The sequence below is a fragment of the Muscardinus avellanarius genome, assembly GCF_963383645.1.
Source record: "Muscardinus avellanarius genome assembly, chromosome: 4".
Taxonomy (NCBI): domain Eukaryota; kingdom Metazoa; phylum Chordata; class Mammalia; order Rodentia; family Gliridae; genus Muscardinus; species Muscardinus avellanarius.
The window spans coordinates 57,944,742-57,956,545 of NC_137789.1; the positions used below are offsets into that span (position 1 = coordinate 57,944,742).

The window sequence follows — 11,804 nt, forward strand, 5'->3', positions numbered from 1 at the left end:
AAAAAAAAAGTGGACAGGCCAGCCACGATGGCCCACACAAGGATCACAAGCTCAAAGTCAGCTTCAGCAATTTAGTGAGACTGTTTAAAAAATAACATATAAAGCTGGGCATGGTGGCACACGCTTGTAATTCCAACATTTGGGAGGCTGAGACAGGAAGATCGCGGTTCACTGACAGCCTCAGCTACTTAGTGAGATCCTTTGCAACTCAGATCCTGTTTCAAAATAAAAAATAAAAGACAGCACTGGGGGTGTAGCTCAGAGGTAGAAGGCCCCTGGGTTCCATCCCCAGTACTGCAAAAATAAATAAATAAATAAATAAATAAATAAATAAATAAATAATAAATAAATAAAGGCTGGAGATGGTGCCAGGAGTGGTGGCTCATGCTTGTAATCCCAGTGCTTGGGAGGCTGAGACAGGAGGATCACACAGGTTCAAAGCCAGCCTCAGCTAGCTACTTAGTGAGGCTCTCAGCCACTTAGACCCTGTTTCCAAATAAAGTATAAAAAATAGGTCTGGGAGTATAGCCCGGAGGTAGAAAAGCCCCTGGGTTCCACCCCCAGTACCACACAGACACACACACACACACACACAATGACTGGAGATGTAGCTCAGAGTAGAACACCCTTGGGTTCAATCTCTAATACCAAAAATAAGGAAGAGAAAGAAAAGGAAGAGGAGGAGAAAGAGGAGGAGGAGGAGGAGGAGGAGGAGGAGGAGGAGGAGGAGGAGGAAGCAGCAGCGGTGAGAGATGAAATCTGCACTAAACTCAGCCTTCAATAGTCTCATTGTCAGCTAGACAGGCATGGTGGCACATCCCAGCTCCTAGCACGGGAGAGTCCACCCTTGTTATCCTCCTAAGCCCAATAGACTTCATCATGGATTTTTTTTTAATCTCAGTATTTAGGAGGCCAAGACAGGAGGATCTCAGGTCCAAAGACTCAGGGAGACCCTGTTTCCTTTTTCTTTCTTCCTTCCTTTCTTTCTTTCTTTCTTTCTTTCTTTCTTTCTTTCTTTCTTTCTTTCTTTTTTTTTTTTTTGTGGTACTAGGGATGGAACCCAGGGGCTTTTCTACCTCCTGGCTATATTCCCAGACCTATTTTATATTTTATTTGGAAACAGGGTCTTACTAAGTTGCTGAGCACCTCACTAAGTAGCTGAGGCTGGCTTTGAACCTGTGCAATCCTCCTGTCTCAGCCTCCCAAGCTCAGGGATTACAAGCCTGCGCCACCACGCCCAGCGGGAGACCCTGTTTCAAAACAAAAATTAAAAAGGGCCGGGGGCATAGCTTGGAGGTAGAATGGCCCACTACCGATGCTAATGAATTCAATCCCCAGTACCAGTGATAATGCTGATTATCATCATCCTCTCATTGCCTTCTGATTTAGATACCATCCTCCTGCAGATGACTCCCAAAGCCTACCCTTCCTCTTCAGGCCTCTTCTGCAAATTTTAACTCTTTGTTCATCTTTCTGAGGAAAACGTATAGACAACTCTTCAGTGTGCCAAACGCTGCGGAGAACTTCACGTGCCATTGGATCAGCGGGATCCGGCGCTCTAGAAGCATGGAGATTCACTGAAGCTTACCAGAAGGTTCTACACAGAGTGCCTTGGAGAGGCCCCTCACCCGACCCTAACCTGGGAGCTAAGGGAATTGTCTGTCCTAGGGGGACTGATAGCTCCGCTGAAGCGTGAAGGAGGAACAGGGTCACCAAGGGAAAGGGAGGCCACGGGCTTCTCAAGCATGAAGGTGAGGGACGGCCAGTGTCTTCTGTGACCCTGAGGGAGTTTAAGGCCAGTAAGAGGAATGCACACAGGTGGGTGGGGACACGGGCTGAAGGCTCCAGGTGAGTTAGCAGTTACACTGATTATTTATAGAATCATAATTATTACAGTAAACACAGCGTGGCGCTCACTACGGGCGCTGAGTGTATGGTAAGCTCTCCATCCACATCAGCTACTTGTTGTGGCAATCCTGAGGTAAGCACTGTGACAATTCCCCACTTACCTAACATTTTAGTGATTCATTAAGTTTTGAGCAAGGAGTTGGTACGAGTAGGTGGTCTCTGATAAGTTGGGTCCTGCACTCATGTGACTTTGTGTCACATGACCTCTGCAGGGCAAGGGAGGGGCTGAAACCCCCGCGAGAATTGGGCGTTCCCGCGAGGAAAACCCCCATCTCGCGAGATGATGCATACCTTTAAAAGGAGAGCCCGCATCCTCAAGCTTCGGACAGGCGCGCCGGCCCCACGGTGCCTCGCCCTGGTCCCCGGGAGAGCCGTGCCATTAAAACTTTACATGCCACGTGTACCGGACCTCTCTCGTGTTTTTCACACTCCGCCGTACTCACTTATTTTTATTTTACTCGCATTTAATTTTTTATTTTACTTATCATTTGGTGCCGAACCGGGAGAACTCTTGGGTCCCTCCCCATTTTTTTCCTTTTTTTTTTTTTCTGTTTTCTCTTTTTCTTTTTACTCTCTTTTTGAGCCCCGGACTCTCCGACCCGCCAGCAGCTCGACTGTGAGGTCCCACACCAGCGCTCCGCTTGCAGGCGTTGCTCCCGCCACTGCCGCCACTGCTGCCCCATGCCTGCCTGGACCTTAAGCCATCTTTCCGGCCCTGCGCTCTCCGGGAGAGCCGGCAGCCTTCTTCCCGCCCCGGGCTCTGCTGAGAGCTAACGGCCATCTTTTCGGCCCCGAGCTCTGCTGAGAGCCGGTGGCCATCTTTTCCCGCCCATGTGCTCTCTTCTGGAGCACCGGAGGCCATCTTCCACTGCCACCGCGGCCGCAGCCACCACCGCCGGGGCGTGCAGGCTCCGCCGGCCGCCAGGCTGCCAGTTCCACCCTCCCGGAGCCAGGCTCCTTGGGTGATGCTGGCACCCGTTCTACTTGCTGACCTCCTGCACGGGCCAGGACCTCTGCCCGCCACTTGGACCTCCTAAAACCGCCGTTCCCGCCTGCCCACGCTGCCCGCCGCTGGAATGGGACCGTGTCGCCCGCAGACTGCGCCACGCCGCACGCCTATGTCTTCTCCGCGCCTGGTGTTGCTTAGACCCGCCTGCCGGGGCCGCCTGCCTCCTCCATCTAGGTGGCCGCCACTCTGCTAAACAGCCCCCAGCCCGCCAAGTCCAGCCCGCGCTCCAGCTGGTTCCTCCACTCGGACTCGCACCCTGGCGCCCTTCACCCTGTGCCTGCCCACCCCTGCTGCCTGGGCCTGGCCATTCCGGTAAGCAGCCACATGGGATTACTGGGGGGGGGGGGTTGCCAGCTTTGGCCCGCCATCTTGCACACGTGGAATCACTGGGGGGCCGCCATCTTGGCCCCACCATCCTTAACCCCTCCCACCTCATGGCCTCACTGGAGGCCTCGCCATCCTTAACCCCTCCCACCTCATGGCCTCACTGGAGGCCTCGCCATCCTTAACCCCTCCCACCTCATGGCCTCACTGGAGGCCTCGCCATCCTTAACCCCTCCCACCTCATGGCCTCACTGGAGGCCTCGCCATCCTTAACCCCTCCCACCTCATGGCCTCACTGGAGGCCTCGCCATCCTTAACCCCTCCCACCTCATGGCCTCACTGGAGGCCTCGCCATCCTTAACCCCTCCCACCTCATGGCCTCACTGGAGACCTCGCCATCCTTAACCCCTCCCACCTCATGGCCTCACTGGAGGCCTCGCCATCCTTAACCCCTCCCACCTCATGGCCTCACTGGAGGCCTCGCCATCCTTAACCCCTCCCACCTCATGGCCTCACTGGAGGCCTCGCCATCTTTAACCCCTCCCACCTCATGGCCTCACTGGAGGCCTCACAATCTTTAATCCCTCCCACTTTCCACTCCTAACCAATCCTAGGAGTTGGCGGCCATCTTTCTGGCCCGAGCCAGGCAGCTTGGCACTTGCTCTGCCTGCCAACCGCCTGCGCGGGCCAGGACCTCTGCCTGCCGCTTGGACCTCCTAAAGCACCGTTCCAGCTTGGTTCTCCGGTCACCGCCGGGACCTCTGGCCGGTTTGCCCCACCCGCCCCGAGCCAGGCTCACTGGCGGTGCTCCTCGGGGCCCAGCCTCAGCGTCTGGCGCGTATCTGGAAGCCATTTTGTCTCCACACCGCGGGCCCGGCAAGCCATGTCGCCTGCGCACCCCCACTGATCCTGCCTGCGCCAGCCGCCAGTGCCGTCCACACCAGCCACCGGCATCCACGCGCCCCAGCTCCACCACGCTCCCAGCAGCTTCTCAGAGCTTCTGTCGCAGCCAGCACTGGCTGGCAACACTTCACTCCGGTAAACTGCCTCCTTCCCTTGGTTAGCGGGTTCCGGACTTGGGTCTTCCGGTCCACTGGGACCCAAAAATCCAAGCGCTTGGTGACCCATTGTCCCCCGGTCCACTGGGACCACCCTGCGGATGACCAGGTCATCCTCCGGTTTTGAGAAGGAATGAAGACGTTCTTCCCTATCTCTTAACCTCTGTTTCCGAACGATTGAGCAGGGAAATCGGGGACGCCAATTTCCTGTTCTTCGTTTCCGCCTGCGAACCAATTATGGGGAGTCGAACCTTTATACTAGCAGATGCCCTGAGAGCCTGTCTGCCTTGATACGAGTTGGGAAATAGGTTGCGGTGGCCCAGGAATAGTTAGGAACTTTTATAAGCGGTCTGGTATCCCTCCAAATGCTCTCCCCCATCAGCTTCCATTTATTTTCCCGCCAGCTGCCATTTTGTGATGGCGCGTAGTCACTGCCTGGTGATGTCACAGTCACCATCTTGGCCTGCGCCAGACTGCACTTTTGCTGGGTGGCCCGCTCGGGCGCGCCCTAGGTGCTGCGGGAAACGACAGGCCGGGGCTGGGGCGACACTCTCTGTCTGCCCGTGCGGAGTCCGCGTTGCCATTCTTGCTGGACACCCGTCTCGGGACTTGCTCTTTGTGAGTATAGGTCCGTCGCAGCTGACAGAACCTTAACATAGCATCTAAGTTTTAATTCCAGAGAGAAACAGGCGGAAATGGAGCATACACTCCGACTTTGCCAAAAAGCAGATCCCTGGTAGCTGCCCTTCGGCTGGCGGTGGCGGCTCAGCCCCCTGGAGCGCCACCTAGGTGTGGAGGACTGCAACAACAACTACCTCCAGGAGCCTGCCTCAAGTGGGGCGAAGCCACGCCTACCAATCAGACTGCTCGGCGTGTGGCCAGGAGGGCCACTGGAACAGTGCCCTTGGAAAAGGGTGAGCCCCAGGTGCCTCAACACAGGGGGAGCACCTTTCCAGACCAGGCTCCGCCGCTGGCCCTACTCAGCCTGGCTGAAGACTGATGGCTCCTGGATCCCTCAACCTCCATCCTCTTTGCCAGCTCAGGGTAGCTCTCCAGGTACTGAGTAAGCCAGTCTCCTTTTTGGTCGCCTGCTCAATCTCATGATTTGTTTTTTTCTTTAATAGCCCTTGCCTGTTCAAGCCTCCTCAAGCGCACATCACTAAGCTGTCCAGGGTAACCTCCAATTCGCACTGCAGCTATGCACCCACCTGCACCCCCTTCTGGGAGACTGGACTCCCGACTCCTCCCGGCCTGGGGCCCCTGACGACGCCCCTTGACAGCAGGAAGAAGCTAGAGGGTCCAATCGTCATCCATTATCCCTACCATCAAAAGGCCGGGATGATAAGTTGGGTCCTGCACTCATGTGACTTTGTGTCACATGACCTCTGCAGGGCAAGGGAGGGGCTGAAACCCCCGCGAGAATTGGGCGTTCCCGCGAGTAAAACCCCCATCTCGCGAGATGATGCATACCTTTAAAAGGAGAGCCCGCATCCTCAAGCTTCGGACAGGCGCGCCGGCCCCACGGTGCCTCGCCCTGGTCCCCGGGAGAGCCGTGCCATTAAAACTTTACATGCCACGTGTACCGGACCTCTCTCGTGTTTTTCACACTCCGCCGTACTCACTTATTTTTATTTTACTCGCATTTAATTTTTTATTTTACTTATCAGTCTCTACCTACAGAGATACATCAGGGTCAGCAGAGAAAAATAGAAGTCATCGAGGGGCCTCCCATACCATCCTCTTCACCCATGTCCTTCATCCCAGCTCCTGGTACCCCAAGTCACTAAGCTGAAAATGGAAGACTCCACCCTTATACCCTCCTAAGCCCAGTAGACTTCATCATGGATTTTTTTTTCGGGGGTGGGGGGTGACTGAGGCTGGAACCCAGGGTCATTCTACCTCAGAGTTACACCCCCTAGACCTTTTTTTTCTTTTTTTTTCTTTTGCAGGTCTGGGGATGAAACCCAGGGGCATTCAACCTCCGAGCTACACCCCCTGCTTTATTTTTTAATTCTTTATTTTGAAACAGGGTCTCAGTAAATTGCAGAGGGCCTCACTAAGTAGCTTAGGCTGTCCACGAACTGCAATCCTCCGGTCTCAGCCTCCCGAATGCTGGTATTACAAGAGTGCACCACCAGGTCCAGTTCCCTCTAGACTTTTTAAAAGTTTTACCTTGAAATAGGGTCTCACTAAGTTGCAGAGGGCCTCACTAAGTGGCTGAGTCTGGCCACTTAGTGATCCTGTCCTGTCTCGGCCTCCCAAATACTGAGATTACAAGCATGCGTCATTACCCCTGGCTACCCCCCAGCCCTTTTTATTTGTTGTTTTGAAATAGGGGCTCACTAAATTGCTGAGATTGGCCTCAAATTTGTAATCCTCCTATCTCGGAGTACTAGGATTATATGCCACCACAACAGGCCCAGCCCCCCCTCCCACCAACCTTGTTTTAATTTTGGAGACACAGAGCCTCACTAGGTTGCCCAGGCTAGCCTAGAACCTGTGATCCTTCTTCCTCAGCCTCCAGGTCACTGAGATTATAGGTAGCCGCAACCACACCCTGCTAGTAAGTAGTTTGTTTTTAAAGAATTTAAACTTTAGCAATAAAGAAAGCTTTTGTCGAGGGAGCTGTTTTCTTTGTCTCCCCCACCCCCCAAGAAAGAAACTCTGTCCCTGTAGGCTGCTCCCCTAAGACTGGATTTAGATAAGCCCGGAGCCCAAAGTACCTTACAGATTGCGGAACAATTGGCCTCAGGTGGGGCTTGCTGGAAGCCTTGAATTCTTTGGGGTCACCTGAATGTGGATTTGGCTGCACCTCCCTCTTCTCTCCCTGAGGGGTTCCTCTCTCTCCCCCACCCTGTTTATCTATAAAAAGGTAGGTAGGAGAGAGTTTGCGGACTCCCCAGGCCTCCCCGCCCTTGCACCCTGGAGAGTTCCTGCCGGGCCAGATCCCAGAACCTGAGCTCAAAGGTGGGAGCGGGTGCTGGGGGTGGGGGGAGGTTCTCCCTCCTCCCTGCAGGAAATTCCAAAAGTCCCTCACCTGCTTCCCTGGATCCATTCTCTTGTAATAAGGAAACTCAGCCTCTGCGTTTGCTCCCGTTACCCTGTCCCCCAGCTCCACTGTACTCCCTCCACACCTTCATACCTGACTTTGGAGTTTGTTTCATTTTGTTTGGGGTACTACGGAGTGAACCAAGGGGCGACCTACTTCTGAGCTACACCCCCAGGCCTTTATATTTTTTGTTTTGAAACAGGGTCTAAGTTGCAGAGGGCCTTGCTAAATTGCTGAGGCTGACTTTGAACCTACAATCTTCCTGTCTCCACATTCCAAGTACTAGGATTATAGGCATGCACCACCATGCCCAGCCATATCTGACTTTATAGTTACCCCAAATAATGTTGAAGCTCACTTTCATTGTAGCAATCCAGTGTATTTTCCGAAGAAAATATCAGTCACTATTAGTATTAGCTTGAAATGTAGTAGCATATGTGTGTATACATATATATGCTTATTTACATTTCTTCGTCAAACAAACATTTTTTACTGAGCATCTAAGCACCCGTTTGGTGTGTTTGGCATGGATTAAAGGCTCAAACTGCCAGGAACTGTAAAAGGCAAGGTTGGGTTTTATCCTCACAGCAAGGACACCAGATAAAGAAAGCAAAGCAGGACACTCCCAGTAATTTATAACTGTTTATAAACAATTATAACTAAAGCTTACAATGTTAAGTACTTTGCTTGGTAGGACAGTGGCTTGTGGGGTAGATATTGTTACCCATTTTTAAAAGGGAAAACTGAGGCCTGTGTTTGGCAACAAGCTTGTCCCGAGGTCAGTATTGAAATGCTATGCTTGCTTGTTTACTGGTACTGGGGATTGAGCCCAGGGGCATTCTAACTCTGAGAGGCACCCCAGTCCTTTTTAAAATTATTTATTTATTTATTTTTTTTTTCAGTACTGGAGATGGAACCCAGGGGCATTCTACCTCTGGGTTATACCCCTGGCCTATTCTTTTATATTTTATTTGGAAACACTAAATTGCTGAGAGCCTCATTAAGTAGCCTAGGCTGGCTTCAAACCTGCGTAATCCTCCTGTCTCAGTCTCCCAAGTACTAGGATTACAAGTGTGCACCACCATGCCTGGCTTTATTCTTTATTTTTTGAAACAGGGTCTCACTGAGTTGCAAAGGGCCTCACTAATAGTAGCTGAGGCTGTCCGCAAACTGCAATCCTCCAGCCTCAGCCTCCCAAATGCTGAGATTACAAGCATGTGCCATCACGCCAGGCTTCCAGCCCTTTTTATTTATTTATTTAATTTTTTTTTGAAGCGGAGTCTCCCTAAATTGCTGAGGCTAGCCTGGAACCTGTGATCCTCCCATTTCAGCCTCCCAAATACTGGAATTACAGGCATGCACCACCATACTCAGCTAAATGTTGTATTTAAATATAAGAAACCAGATGAAGCTGCGCGCATTGCGCACGGTAGTGCACGCTTGTAATCCCAGCATTCGGGAGGCTGAGACTGGAGGATCGCGGTTTGCGGACAGCCTCAGCTACTTAGCCCTCTGCAACTTAGTGAGACCTGTCTCAAAATAAAGAATAAAAAAAAGGCAGAAGGTGTAGCTTGGAGGTCGAATGCCCCTGGGTTCCATCCCCAGACCCGCAAAAAAAAAAAAAATCAGATGCTCTCCCTAATAAGCAAAAGCTAGGGAGAAAATGGGTCATAGGAGGAACTATAGACCAAGAAGGAAATATCATAGATGAACAAATAAGGTGGCCTAACTGGGGGGAGGAGAAATTTTCTAATGTTCATGATGTACATTAACAAATATATCAAAGTCAATTACTAAGTCAAACATGAGAAGGAAGCGGGGGAGGGAATGGGGTGGGAATTGGGTAAGGGCTAATTGAGTGATATGTGCATGTATGCCTGCACCATCTTGTACCCCATTGAAATGTATAACTACAATGCACCAATAAAAAAAAATTTAAAAGCCGGGCGTGGTGGCGCACGCTTGTAATCCCTGTGCTTGGGAAGCTGAGACAGGAGGATCACACAGGTTCAAAGCCAGCCTCAGCTACTTAGTGAGGCTCAGCAACTTAGTGAGACCCTGTTTCCAAATAAAGTATAAAATAGGTCTGGGAGTGTAGCCCAGAGGTAGAAAGCCCCTGGGTTCCACCCCCAGTACCACAGAAAGAAAAGGAAAGAAAGAAAGAAAGAAAGAAAGAAAGAAAGAAAGAAAGAATAAAAAATAGGGCTGGGTGTGTAGCTCAGAGGCAGAATGTCCCTGGGTTCCATCCCCAGTACTGCAAAAAATAAAAATAAATAAATAAATAAATTTAAAAAGTGGAAGAAGGCTTTCAGATCTGCCACCTGCAGTGGAACTGCCACCAAGATGCAGATCTTTGTGAAAACCCTTAAGGGGAAGACCATCACACTCGAGGTTGAACCTTTAGATACTATAGAAACTGTAAAGGTCAAGATCCAGCAATCAGCAAAGACTGATATTTGCTGGTAAGCAACTGGAAAATGGACGAACTTTGACTACAACATCCAAAAGAAGTCCACCCTTCATCTTGAGGCTTCGTGGTGGTGCTAAGGAAAGGAAGACGCCTTACATCACTCCCAAGACCAATAAGCATAAGAGAAAGAAGGTTAAGTTGGCTGTCCTGAAATACTATAAGGTGAATGAAAACGGTAAAATCAGTCGCCTTGGTCGGGAGTGCCCTTCAGATGAATGTGGTTCTGGAGTTTTTATGGCGAGCCACTTTGACAGATATTATTGTAGCAAGTGTGTGTGACTTACTGCTTCGAAAAACCAGAAGACAAGTAATTGTGTATGAGTTAATAAAAGACACAAGTTTAAAAAAAAAATGGAAGAAAGAAGGACCAGGTATGGTGTTGCATGCTTCTAATTCTAGTACTTGGAAGGCTGAGACAGGAGGATTTCAGGTTCAAGGACAGCTTTAGCAAGTAGTGAGATTCTCATCAACCTAGTGAAACCCTGTTTCAAAATTAAAATAAAATAGGGCTGGGGTTGTAGCTCGGAGGTAGAATGCCCCTTGGTTTAATCCCTAGTTAAAAAAAAAAAAGAAAGAAAGAAAGAAAGAAAAGTTAAAAAAACCCCAGAAAACAAATTCTACTCCACCTTTTATTATTAATGCTAATATTAATAATTTAATTATTGTATTAAATTATTAATTTAATTAATAATAAATAATATGTCTCATGTGTGAGTATTGATTGGGGGTTTATTGGAGATTGAACCCAGGGGCATTCTACCTCAGAGCTACAACCCCAGCCCTATTTTATTTTTTTATTTTGAAAAAAGGTCTCTAAAGTTGCAGAGGGCCTCACTAAGTAGCTGAGGCTGGCTGCAAACTTGTAATTCTCCTGTCTCAGCCTTCCAATTACTGAGATTACATACAGGTTTTTGCCACCATGCCCAGGTGAGAAGTATTTAAAAGTTTTGAAAAACTCTTGTGGCGTCAGGGGTGGTGGTGCACACTTGCAATCCCAGTACTTAGGAGGCTGAGACAGGAGGGTCACACAGGTTCTTGGCCAGCCTCAGCTACTTAATGAGAGATCCTCTTCAATTTAGTGAGACCCTGTTTCAAAATAAAGAATTAAATCTGGGCATGGTGGCGCACACTTGTAATCCCAGTATTTGGGAGGATGATCACAGGTTTGCCGTCAGCCTCAACAACTTGTGAGGCTTTCCGTAATTTACTGAGACTCTGTTTCAAAATAAATAATAAAAAATTGGATCTCAGAGGTAGGATGCCCTTGGGTTCTATCCTCGGTACCAAAAAAAAAAAAAAAAAAAAAAAAGAATAAAAATAAGGCCGGGGTGTAGCCCTGGTTTCATTCCCTGTACTGCCAAAAAACCAACCAACAAAAACTCTTGTTGGAGGGCAGGGGCAGGGGGGTTGGAGCAGTAGTTCTTTCCATCATCACCGCCACTCAGGAGGCTGAGACAGGAGGATCAAAAGTTTGAGATCAGCCTGGGCAATTTAGTGAGACCATATCTCGAAATAAAAAATAAAAAGGGCTGGGATGTAGCTCTGTAGTAGAGTGCCCTGGGGTTCAATCCGAGTACTGAAAAATAAAAATTAAAAAACTGTCTAAAAGTCAAAGAAGCCCTTAAAATAATACACACATTCTTTCAATAGGCCTACCCTAGGGATCAAAAAAAGTTTTGAGGTCTATTGCCTGGGGCACAGTTTTTTTTTTTTTTAATTTTAAATACCCTCAATTAAATGCTCAAAATACTATATAAAACCTTTTTGTCCTCTTCTCGACCTTTTGGAAATTTAACTTTGTGGCCCCACATCTCACTTCTTTGAAATTCTGATAAACTCCCTTGCAATTCATCAGTATTCAAGGTTCTCCTGAGAATTTCAGCTCTTACCAAAAGGGAAGTGACTGATCCAGTGGGGGCCCAGTGCTTAGGACTGAGCACCTGAATCCCGTAGGGAACCTTGTTTAAAATGCAGATTGTAGCCAGG

The 11,804-nt window shown here is 49.6% G+C and overlaps 1 pseudogene across 1 annotated transcript; it reads left to right on the top strand.

The window, feature by feature from the left end:
• The first annotated feature begins 9,691 nt into the window (after nucleotides 1–9,691).
• On the top strand, nucleotides 9,692–10,129 carry LOC308262657 (ubiquitin-ribosomal protein eS31 fusion protein-like; annotated as a pseudogene). Its single transcript has one exon. The product of its transcript is annotated as a ubiquitin-ribosomal protein eS31 fusion protein-like (transcript).
• The last annotated feature ends 1,675 nt before the right edge of the window (nucleotides 10,130–11,804 follow it).